Source organism: Ursus maritimus, unplaced genomic scaffold, assembly GCF_017311325.1.
Source record: "Ursus maritimus isolate PB19 unplaced genomic scaffold, ASM1731132v1 scaffold_16, whole genome shotgun sequence".
NCBI lineage: Eukaryota > Metazoa > Chordata > Mammalia > Carnivora > Ursidae > Ursus > Ursus maritimus.
Window position 1 is genome coordinate 8,291,486 of NW_024424008.1, and position 12,318 is coordinate 8,303,803.

The following is a 12,318-nucleotide window of genomic DNA, read 5'->3' on the forward strand; positions in this document are numbered from 1 at the left end:
ATGGCATCTACTAGCCACGCCGGGCTATTTAAATTTAAATGCAATTAATCGAAAGATAAAAATTCAGGTCCTCAGTGGCACTAGACACATTTCAAGTGCTCAATAGCCACATGAGACTAGAGCCTACTCCCCACAGTGCATGGCAGATAGGGGATGTTGCCATCATTGAGGAAAGTTCTAAAGCATTTAAAACACTGATTACTCCATTATCTAACACTGAACGAGCTTTTTTTCCTGTTTTCTCACGCACAGAACAGTTCCTGTGTGTGATGAAGGAGGACGTGGGCCTGGCCAGACCTCTCAATGAGCTTTATGACTTCCACATTTTCTTCCAATGGATGGGCTTCTCTAAGCCTCTTGGGCTTAACCTCCTCTCTTCTCAGGCTTTCCCACTTCCTTAGAAGACACTTTCACTTAATGAGAGGAAGATGGTGACAATTATGTATCAAATAGGTTTAAGGGACATGAGCATGGGGCACGATCCTGTCCTCTTGGGAGAACAGCTGAGTCAGGACTGCAGCCCACTCCACGCCCGCTTACCAGACTCATGCCGGCGAGCACCTGCAGCTTCATGATGTCGGGTTTTCTACAAGGAAAATTTTTGTGAAGCTTTATAACAAACATCGGGAGAGTGAGAGTTCAGATAGCAAAGGATACCTGAATGAAAATGTATCTTTCCATCTCCTGTTAATGGGTATTTAGATGGTTTGCTGGGTTTTGCTTTAGATACAAAGCTGTGATGTAACATGTTAAACATCTGCAGGTTTCTCCTGGTTCTATATGTTGAGTGGCGGGGCTCAGTCTTACGTGCATCTTCAACTAGTAGGTGTTGACAAATTGTCCTTGGACTTGGTTGTGTTCATTCTAGTCTTACCAGCAGTGCAAGCATGCAAGTTCCCGTGTCCATGCTCTTAGCAAAGTTGGTATTCTCAAACTTCCATTTTTGCTAATTCGATGTGTGCGAAATGACACTTCACAGTGGTTTTCATTGAAATTTCCCTGGGCGATAGTGAGGGATACACATATTTTCCTATGTGTATTGGTCATACTTGCTTTCTCTTCTTTAAAATGCCAATTTGTGGGGCACCTGGGTGGCTCAGTTGGTTAAACGTCTGCCTTCAGCTCAGGTCATGATCCCAAGGTCCTGGGATCGAGCCCCACACTGGGCTCCCTGCTCACTGGGGAGCCTGCTTCTCCCTCTCCTCCCTGCTCACGTGCTGTCTCTCGCAATCTCTGTCTCTCTCTCTCAAATCAATCAATAAAAATCTTTCTAAAAAGAAATAAAATAAAACATAGACTGCCTGTTTGTGTGTTTTGCTCAATTTTCCATCAGGTTGTTTGGTTTTTTCTTATTGATATGTAGGCGTTATTTATATATGCTGAATAATAACCCTTGTCTGTTATACATGTTGCAATGATCTTCTCTCAGCCTGTGGTCTGTCTTTTCACTCGTGTGTGTGTGTGTGTGTGTGTGTGTGCGTGCGTGTGTGTATGTGTATGGATTAACGGAACTTTAAAATTTTTATTAGACTTGAGTTCACCAATTTTTTCCTACAGGATTTTTCTTCTTTTTTGTTGTTTTTCTATAAGAAATCCTTCCTTAATCCTGGCCCACAGCAAGAATTCAGTAAATGTTTGTTGAATACAAGCTGCAAAGGGAGCTGAAAGGAGGGGCTGGCTTCTGAGTGCTACAGGTGTTGGGGTGAGGTGACAGGGGCTGATGGCGTCACAGAGATGAGGATATGAGGGAGAGCATTGTAGAGAAGAGGACGCTTTGGTCATCGAAGGACATCAAAGATGCCCAGGGAGCAACGGGTCTGGGATGCAGGAGATAGGCTGGGCTGGAGGTGGGGACTGAGTGTCCAGCGCACAGGGGTGTTTTAAGGAGCCCTCTCCCAGGGGAGACCATGCAGAATGAGCAGAGAAGAGGGTGGGACAGAGCCCTGGGAGGATCTGGGAAGCAGGAGAAGAACCAGGAGGGATATTGTAGAGGCCATACCGGGAGTTCTCAACAGTGTCCATGGAGTGACACTCTTTCAGAGACATAGAGGTTCCTGGGTTCTTAGAGAAGCTGTCTTGGGAGTGCTGTGGGGGCAGAGACTAAATGGGAAAGGACTGTAGAGGTGGCAACTCGTTGGCAGTGAAGGGAAGGGAGGGCGTGGCCCCAAGGCAGGGCTGGGGGAGATGCTGAAGCCCCGTCAGAGGCCGGCAGAAAAGGGGACCAGGAGAGAGTGGGCTGCCTGAGGGTGTGGGGACCCGGCAGCAGAAACAGAAGAACGGCTCTGGGCACTGGCTGGGACCTTCACCGCCGATGAAAGAAGAGCCACTTCTTGGGTAGGGGGATGCTGAGCTGAGAAGGTGGGGGCAGAAACTTAAGTGAGCCCCCTCCAGAAAGCCTGGCCTCAGTCCTAATGTCTGCCTGACACAAGAAAGGGCCAGTGAACATTTGTGAGTGAATTTTCTTGGTAAGTCAGGTCAAGGGTGGGGTCACCAGCTAGGATCGGTGAGTTAGGGTTTGTGGAGAGGGAGGATTTAGAAGGGCCACTAAGAAGGCAGAGGAGAGAGCTTCCCTAGGTGAGGGTTTCTAGGGGCCAAAGTCCCTTGAGTCACAGGCAAACACCTTCTCCCTGCGAAGGGGATGAACCAGACAAGGCTTTGCCTCAAGATCTGTCCAGCCAGAGAGAGCCCTTGACACTAAACACCCGTGGCTCTGTCCTCGGAGCTCCATCCCCCACTTCGTCCCTGAGCCAGCCACCATCATCTCTTTCTAGACTATGGACCGGCCTCCTAGCTGGACTCCTGTTGCCACCTTACCCCTCCCACCCATTCCTCATTCTCCATCCAGCAGCTGGAGAAATCTATGAAAGTGAAATTGGATTATGTCACTCCACTGCTCTAAACACTTCAGTGACTCCCACGGCCCTTCAGACAAAGGCCAAATTCCTGACCATTGCCACAAGGCCCGGCCGGGACGGACACTGCTGCCCTTGCAACCCATTTCCCACCATGCCTCCCAGCGTGTGGGGCACCCCCAGCTCAGGCTGGGTTTCATTTCCTAGAACCACAGAAGCCCTTTCCTGTCTTGAGCCCTCGGTGGAGTTTCCTCCGCCAGGGATTCTCTTCCCCTCACCGTCAAACGGCCGAGGCCAACCACTCACTTAGGTCTCAGCTTAAATGGTACTTCCTCTGGGAAGTCTTCCCAAATCTCTTGATTAAAACTGGATGCCTCCCCTGCCTCGTATTATAATCTCTCATATAGCCCTTCACTTTTCCTTTTTAGCACTCATCACAATATGTAATTATGTATTAATTTGTGTGACTAATGTTTGTGTTCCCCACCGGCTTATAAACTCCACGAGGCCAGTGCCATCTGGACTATCTTTGTGCATTGCCAGTGCCTACCACAGAATCTGACACATAGTAGGAACTCAATTGTTGAATAAAAGCTGCAGTGGTCACCAAGAGGAGGGGCTGGCTTGTCTGAGGGCCATAGGTCTGGGAGGTTCCAGGGATGAGGGAAGTGGAGGCAGCAGCAGTAGGAGATCTTAGGAGATACAAGAAGAGAGGGAAGGGGAGTGACAGTCAGGAGGAATGTTGACCTTGATAAGCACTACCTATGTGCCCAGTGCTGTCCCGTTACACTACCCTGACACTCACCATCCCCAGTGTCACTCCAACTCCCATCTTTAGCGTGATGTCCCACCAGCTGCGTGACTTAGGGTAAAATAATCTCCCAAACCTCAATTTCTTAATCTGTAAAATGAATCTGTAACACCAGTCTCCTGGGATTGTTATGAGGACCAGGGAGCAGTCTATGGTGTGGACAGTGCCACTAACCCAGGCTGTAGGGGTACTTGGGCTCTAGAGCCAGACTGCCGGGGTTCAAATCTCAGGTCTGCCATTTACCACCTGTGTAACCTTGGGCAAATCAGTTCATCTGTCTCTGCTTTAGTTTCTCCATCTGTAAAATGGGGTTAAGAACGTCGGTGAAATTGCTATGGTGATTAAATGACGTAATGTGTTAAAATACCTAACATGGTGCCTGGCACATAATAGGTACTCAAGAAATAACACTTATTATTCCTTCCTCTCAGCCATCAGATCAGAACTGTAGAATGTCAGAGCCCAAAAGACCTGAGGAATCACCACTTCCCACTGTCCCCAGTACAAAATGGAAACTGAGGCCAGGGAAGGGCAGGAGTGCTGGAACGTGGACTAGAGTCCAGGGGTCCCGATTCCCAGGCCAGAGAGCCGCCCCCGAGGGCTGCTGGCTTCTTCCAGACTCTTATCGGCACCCCCTGGTCCCCCAAGCGGCGGGCGGCCTGGCCGGGTCCACCCTGGGCGGGACTCCGACGCGGGGGCGCTCCAGCCCGGCCACGCCCCCGCCCCCGCCCCGCCCCCACGCTCGCGCTCCGGCGGAGAGGCACGCGGGAGGCGGGAGACGCTTGGCTGCGAGCTGGGGCCGCTGCCTCCGCTGCCCCTCGGCTTGCGGGTTCGCCTTCTAACGCCAGAGCGAGAGGCGTGAGAGTTCGCGTCTCAGCGCGGGAGCGAGCGACGTGCCCCGCCGGGAGCCGGTGGTGCGGCGTGGCCCAGGTAGGGGCGGGGCGGGCCGGGGCAGCCAGGGGCAGGAGGTGCCGCGAAGCGCGGGTCCAGGGAGTGCCTGCCGCCGCAGGCTCGCAGCGCTGCCCAGGTCGGGTGTCCAGGGGTGAGAGAGTGTGTGTGTGTGATGTTGGCAGCGTGTAAGACATTAGTATGGAGCATGGGCGAGGTGTGTGTGCTGGGTTGTATGCCTTAGTGTGGGGTGTGTGTGTGTGGAGTGGGACGAGCGGATTGTGGGATGTGGTACCTAGCCAGAGCTCTGGGTGACTGTGCCGGAGTAACCCAGCGGTTCCGTGTGTGTCCACGGTGCATGCACAGTGTGTGGAAGGAGCCACAGCACGATGGCGCATACACGTGTGTTGTGCCCGTGTTGAGATGTGTACTCTGTGTGTGGCACGTCGTGGCCCTGGGTGGTGTGCTGAGCCGGTAATGGAAGGTGAGAAGCATTTGTGTAGCTCTTACCGCTGACAGAACATGTTCCGTGACCCCAGGGCGGTTCTTACTTTTCCACCCAGCACCCCTAAAGCCTTGGGAGAATGAAAGCTCGCCCCGGATCTGGGTGGAGGAAGTGCAAACGGTCCCGCGCTCACACTCACACACACACACACACACACACACACACACACAGCTTCTCTGAAGTCTCATTTTTTAATCTTAAGAATTCATGTGGATTTTGCATTCCTCTCTGTAATATGTCTGCATTTGTTTTAATGTAAAAATATTGTTCTGATTAGTTATCATCCGGTGAGTTGACTCAAGGCTTCGCAGGGTTGCTCGGGTGGTGGCAGCCCTCCCCTCTGGCACCTGTAGAGTACGCATCCCCGGCCTGTCCTCCAAACTGGGATGGCAGGACCTCCCACATCCTGTGGCTGGTATGTGGTTGTGCTGTGTGTGCCTGTGTGTAGCACAGTTGCATGGTGGGAAGCTGGAGTTGTGTATGGTCGCGTGTGCGGGATGTCAAGGAAGGGGTCACGGTGATGTGGGGGTGTATCCTGCATTAGGGGACTGTAGTGGGGTCTGTTGGTTATTTCTGGCTCAGCAGCAGGGGGGCTGGGCTTCTGGGGAGGAGCTCTGACCATCCACGAGATTCTCACTTTTTTCTCCACTGGCTGGGCAGGAAGAGGCTGCAGGACCTGCGGGGACTACAGGGCAGGGGGTTCCCATAGCAGTCCCACCTGGGACTGTTGAGGAGGTTGTGTTCTCCAGGCTTGGTTAAATCCCAGCTCTGGCACTCTCTACGTGTAAGACTTTGGGCAAAACCTCTCTGCACCTTAGTTTCTTCCTTTATAAAATGGAGACATTAATATATTTGCCTCATAGGGTCATTGTAAGGATATAAAATGCTGTTGGTAATAAAACGAACTGCTGGTGATAAAACTATGATGGGTGTGATGGAGCCCCTACATGAGGGGGGGGCCCTGCCTGACCCAGGAACCCCAATTCCCGCAGGGATGACAATTTCTCACGAGCTGGGCAGTTGGGAATCTGAGACCCTTCCGCTGAAGTATGTCTAGGGACACCATTCCTGTCCCTGGTCTCCATCACTCTTGTACTTTCAGTGACTCTGTGCTCCTGGGAAGATGCAGTCTGAAAGGGGAGGATGCCAAGTTTCTGGCAAGGCCGGGGTGGAGTGTAGGAGGGAGGCTGGGGTGAAGTGCAGGGGTAGCCATGGGTCTCCGACGGAGGACTCTCTCTCCTGACAAACACTAGAGGAACAGAAAAATGCTGGTGTGTGTGTGTGTGTGTGTGTGTGTGTGTGTGTGTGTGTGTTTGGGGACAACGGTGCCCTTTGCCTGGAATGAGGAAAGTCAAGAAGGGCAAGATCAAGGATGTTTGATCCCTGGCCCAAGGCAGGCCCTGGGAGCTGGAGGGAGGAGGTGAGGTCAGAGTTAGAGCAGGTGGGCCTGAGCTCCAGGCTGAGGTGACCCAGGAGACCCCTCAAGCTGGGCTTTGTTTTGGGGAGGGGAATGTTTGCATTGGTGGAGCAATGACTTCATTGGGGCAGTTTAGAGAAGGTGCCCGGAGGCCTCAGAGAGGAGGGGACGTAAAGGGCAGTGTTGGGAGCTGTGGAAACATATTTAGGGAGGGCACCTAAATATATCCACTCTGGTGGCGGGGTGCTGTGATGGGCTGGCACTGAGGCTCGGGACAGAGCAGACGCAGACCAGTGTCCTCACTGTCCCCAAGCAGAGAGTCCTTTGGCCCCAGAGTCCCTGTGTGCTGCCCCAGGAGGCCTGGAGGACAGAACCTTGCTGGGTAGCAGGAGACCTGACCCAGCCCTGACTGCTGGGTGACAAGGCCAGCTCTCTCTTCTCAGCTGTCAGATTTCCTTTAATCCACAATTCCAGCTATAATTGTTCGTGATTCTACAGCCTTAGTCCCAAGAATCTATAATCTCAACTCACACATTCTTAAAGTCTATAATCTAAGCTCTAACTTTCTGTTCTCCAGCTGTAACATTCCCTGTTTCCAACTTAAGCGTTCAAGGATTCTGACTCTGGCTCTGGCAGCCTGAGACACTTTAAAGCTTATAAACTGCCAGAGAAAATATGCTAGTGGTCATTTCTACAGATTTGTTTGAGAAGCCCCAGGAAAGGTCCCCCCATATCCAACCACAGCCATTGGAGCTCCTCCGGGGTAAGGGAAGTTCCCTGGTAAAATGGCCACATGCTCCCTCGGTTGGGTGACAGTGAACCTAGAGGCCCTTCCTCAACAGGGCAGTGGAGGTACTTGGAACTCATGGCTTTCAGGGGTAGGGATGGCCCAGGAGAGGGAGTGGTTTAGACCCGGTCTTGTCATCATTCGCCGCGGGATGAGGGAACTGTGAGATCACTGGGTTCCTGGAGGGGACACAAAGAGGATGAAGGGAGAGAAAAAGAAATGGGGCTGAGGAGACCCCAAAGGCAAACCTCACTAGGTCTGAGACTGTCGAAGTACCTTAGATTATAGAAAAGACTCTGGTGGTGGTCGCAAGAACGGCACCATTAACGCACAGCCGTGTTTGAAGTAAGTCAGCGTGGGCTGGGGAGTGGAGGGCGGACGGCCAGGCCCCGCGTCAGCAGTGTGACTTTGGACAGGTCACTTTCCCTCTCCAGAACTCACTTTGCTCTTCTGGCAAACTGGCACACAGGACTAAAACTCCCTGACTTCTGTCTCCTACCCCTGAGGACGGCAGCCCTGTTGTGGGATACCTGGACCAGACCATAAACATTAGTCGAACAGGGTGAGGAGAGAATGAAGAAATGAACGATCAGGTGAAGAGCTGTGAAAATACAGCACGAGGCACCGTGACTGTGATCTCTCTCCCCCTCCTCCCTGCTCAGCCTCAGTCTCAGCCCATGTGTGAGAAAGTAGTCTCAGAACCAAAAGAACTGGGGGCTTGTCTTCTGGAAGAACCCAGGATTGGCTGAGGGTTTATGAAATTGGAGGGTTGGCGGGGGGACCCTCTGGGTGTCGCCTCTTGCCCTGTGACATTTCCACCGCCAGCCCTGCCCTGAGCCCGGACAGCAGGCCTGCTGAAGCGCAGTGTTCTCCATGATTATTTCCCCATGACCACCCTTCAGCCCCCAAGCTGATGATGAAGGAAGGACCTATAGCTTCAGGGGCAGCGGCTCTGGAGGCTGGGGTGGTAAGCAGGAGCCTGCCGGAGGTTGGGGGAAGAGCGGACGCCGGAGTCCTGAGCCGCCAGGCGGTGTGAAGCAGGGTGAGGATGGGAGTGACCCACATCCGAGAGGTATTATCATGAATGAAGAGGGGACAGGTAACACACATTTACCAGCGCCTGCAGGTACTGTGCCCAGTCCTCATCTGTGTGCTCTTGGTCCTCTAGCCACCCTAGCAGGAGCGAAGGGCTTGGGTACATTCTGGGCTTCTTCCTCCATTCGGAGATCAAGCCCCATTGAACCTGCCTCCCCGATATCTCTCCAGTGGTCCCCTTGTCTCCATCCCTGTGACTTTGGCTCAGCTCAGGAATCCTCACAGCCTCCCCACTGCCAGTCCCATTCTTCTCTCCCTTTTTATTTTGGCTGCCAGGAAGCTCAGTCACCATCTATATTACTCTACCGTTTTTTCTGCCCTGCCTGTAACAGGATCATGTGGCCTATGTGGCTATTGTCTGCACTGCCTCCAGCCCTCTAAGGACAGAGTTGTAAAATCTGAAGTAAATCATAAGTAAAATCTGGTATTTCCTAGACTCTTAGGAGGAGGTCCCCTGGCTCCTTGAGTCTTTCACTTTTTTTTATTGCCTATTTCACCACACTGACTCCTACCCAGACATGGAGACACGGGTGCCGAATGGGGCAGTGTATTGGTCCAAAGCACTGTGTTCAAATCCTGGCTCTGCTCCTACTACCTCTATGAATCTTGGGCAAGTTTCCGCTCAGTCCCTCATTTTCCCATCTGTAATATGGGGATTGTAACGGTACGTAGCTTATAGGGCTGTATGAGGGTTGAATGAGATGTTATAAGCGCTGTGTGTTTGGCCATATAGTTGTTACCCGAATGGGCATTTGCCATCTGGAAAGGCCAGCAGAAAGAAGGACTGGATCTGTATGGAATGTTCTGTATCAGTGTTTCTCAAATGCCAACGTATGCCTGGATCCCTTGGGGATCTGATTCAGTAGGTCAAGGTGGGGCCTCCGGCTGCATTTCTAACACACTCACATGATGCCAGTGCTCCCGAGCAAAGTTCACACTTCAGTTGTGCCGTGAGGACTTAGATCAGGCTGCTGCCGGAGGCCGCGGAGGAGAGCCAGAGCACAGGCAAGGGGCCGGGGCTTCTTCCTCCATTCGGTGATCAAGCCGCATTGAACCCACACCATCCTGAATCTCCAAGGAAGCCCGACTCCGAGCTGAGTCTGAGACAAGACTGAGATGCTCTTCTTCACCATTAGGTCACCGACACTCGGGAGCGCTCGATAAATATAGAATGAGTGATATGAATCACAAATCCAGGGAAGTGAGGGCTCCAGGGGGGTGGCTGGGCTCGCTCTGCCTGGGAATGGCCCTGTCCCCTCTACAACTCCCCTTTCCCACATTCTCCCCTTTAAGCTCCCAAATCCAGAGTGAGTGATTAGTCCAAGGCCTCACCTTGAGCTGGTAACACGCAGGGCTGGGCACATGGAGGACCACGCTCCTGAAAGGACTTTGCCTGCTTTCTCTGAGCGTTCTGGGCAGGGCTTTTGGGGGATGGCTGGAGAGGATGGGCCAGACAAACCGTCTTGTCCTTGGGAACCCCTCGGCCTCTCTGGGAGGAAGCCAAGGAAGGGCCTGGGCATCCAAGGACTCAGCTCTCCCACCTCCACCTCGTTCCTGGTTCTGAAAGGTGTGTGTATGAAACCGGCTGCGGAGCCGAGCCGTAGCCCTGCATATGCTGGGCTGCATGTGAGTGCACATTTATGTGGCTGCATGTGTGCAGGATTCGGGGTGGTGTGTCCCCAAGCGTGCCTGGTGCCCGGGCATATGCGTGTGTGTGGACCCATGTGGGTTGTACAGGGCTGTGTCGGGGCCTGGGTGTGCTGGGCGTGCACCAGCGAGGGATTGCACCCACAGGCACGTGTTCCTTCCTCCTCTGCCAGTTCTCCGCGGCCCCTCTGTCCTTTCTTGTGAATGGGTAACAGCAGACCCTGGACTCGGGACAGAATGAGGTGCCCGAGTTGCAGAGAAGGAAAGTTGAGGTACCGCAAGAGGGACTAGTCTCCCCCTATCTGAGGAGACCACCAGGCAGCTGCCTGCAAGCCTCAAGTAGGGTCCAGTCCCTTGGCGATCCCAGAGGGGCCAGGCCTGCCCCCTGAGCCTGGGGCCAGGTGGTCTCCTGGTTCAGACAGAGAACTGAGGGCTGTGTTTCCCTCCTGGCTCCGGGGAGCAGCAAGGAGCCAGTGAGCAGTAGCCTTGGGTGCCTGGAATGTGCCGGACACTGTTCCTCCTGGCCAGTGGCTCATCACGGGCCTTCTCAGTGGTCCGCTCCTGTGGGCAGAAAGAGCTTTATCTGACAGCTGGAGAAACCCAGGTTCAGGAAGAGGGGAGACTTACCCAGTGGAGGAGCCAGACTTTCCTGTGAGCCCCGCCCAGGGTGAGGAAGGGGGACCCTGAGACCCAGCTGGCAGTGGCTGCCTGGGGGGAGGGGACCCTGGAGGCAGGGTTCTAAGGTCAGCTTGGCCAGTGTGTGGCCAGCAACCATCCAATGAGGACATAGGAGTGTAAAACGTAAAGTGCTTGGCTATTGTAGAGACTGAGGGATTCCTGCTAGTGATGGAGGGTGGGAGGGTGACTGTGGAGGGGTCAGTGCCCACGTGCAGCAGAGGGTCTGAGGACCCCAGGAGGTGTGGCTTTGGCCTTGGGCCCACACCCACCGTGAAGAGCCTGGGTAGGGCTGAGCTGGAAGGGCCTGAGCCTGAGTTAATCCTCTAAGCTTTCCTCCTCGTCTTACGCAACTGCTTTTGTTCCTGGAGAAAATCGAGAGCCTGCAGTGACCAGGAACCCCACAAATCTCCTGTGGTATCTGGGCCTACCTGGCATTGTGGCAAAGATTGCCAAGCCTGGGAAAACAAGGCTTGTGAACCGGGGGTTCACAGGAGTGGGCACATGTGTGCATCACTGGCAGAGACACAGACACAGGCCGACGTGTGTGAACAAACATACACACCCCAGGGACACTCACACAGACACACACGTGTGCCATAGACACACAGGTGCTGTTCTAAACATGTGTGCCCCTGTGAATACCTGTACAGTCCCAGGTCAGGCCCACACGAGGCTGACACCCCTCCCTTGCAGACTGCATGTACCCGACATTCATCTGGTTACATCCTCTCTCAGCCCAGGGGCCTGAGGTAGAGGGTGGGTGACACTTACAGCTACCCCAGGCCTACACCTTCTCCTCCCAGAATTGGCTTTCCCAGACCTCCTGGCCTTGGCCCTTTCCACGTCTCCCTCCTCATCGTCTTGTCCACAAGGACAAAGGAGAGGCTTTTCCTGTCAGCTGTTGGCCCGCTGGTTGGGATCAGAGGTGGTTTTGTCTTTTTCGAATTTACACTTAGATCCCATCAAGCATCAAGGGCCTGCTCTGGGGGCTACCTCAGGGTCCCACAAGCCTGAGGAGGCTGTTCTTCAGACAAGCGTGGATGTTGAAGATAGAACAACCCCTGTCACATAGGAAGCACCTGAAAGTTTGCAAACCGCCCTCTTGCCCGTGTCTTGCTCATTCTTCATGACAGCCCTGAGATACGGGTGTCTGCATTTCCTCTGTGGGACAGAGTAAGAAACCGAGGCCCACAAAGAGATGGGACCTGCCTGAAGTCACAGCGGGCGGAGGCACAGTTAACCAGAACACGAGTCTCCTGAGCTTGTGCTGGGGAGGAGTGTTCTCAGCCTCCCGGGGCCTAGAGAGCAGGAGTTCGTCCTGTCCAAGCTGGGAGGACGGGGCAGGCTGCGACTACCAGGTGGACCCAAAGGAGAAGCACCTCACAGTCTTTTTTTTTTTTTTAAGATTTTATTTATTAGAGAGAGTGAGTGAGAGCACGAGAGGGAGGAGGGTCAGAGGGAGAAGCAGACTCCCGCTGAGCATGGAGCCCGATGCGGGGCTTGATCCTGGGGCTCCAGGATCATGACCTGAGCCAAAGGCAGATGCCCAACCAACTGAGCCACCCAGGCGCCCCTACCTCACAGTCTTACCGGGAGTCGGCGGAGGGCATAGACAGCCCGCGTAGGCCAACGCTCTGC

At 53.7% G+C, this 12,318-nt stretch overlaps 1 protein-coding gene across 1 annotated transcript in view; it reads left to right on the plus strand.

Annotated features, from left to right (window-relative positions):
- The first annotated feature begins 4,433 nt into the window (after nucleotides 1-4,433).
- P2RY6 (pyrimidinergic receptor P2Y6) overlaps nucleotides 4,434-12,318 on the plus strand; it is a 32,938-nt gene continuing 25,053 nt past the window's right edge. Inside the window, exon 1 of the mRNA XM_040630823.1 lies at nucleotides 4,434-4,593. The gene's annotated coding sequence lies outside the window, so the exon portion shown is untranslated. The remainder of the gene's footprint in view (nucleotides 4,594-12,318) is intronic.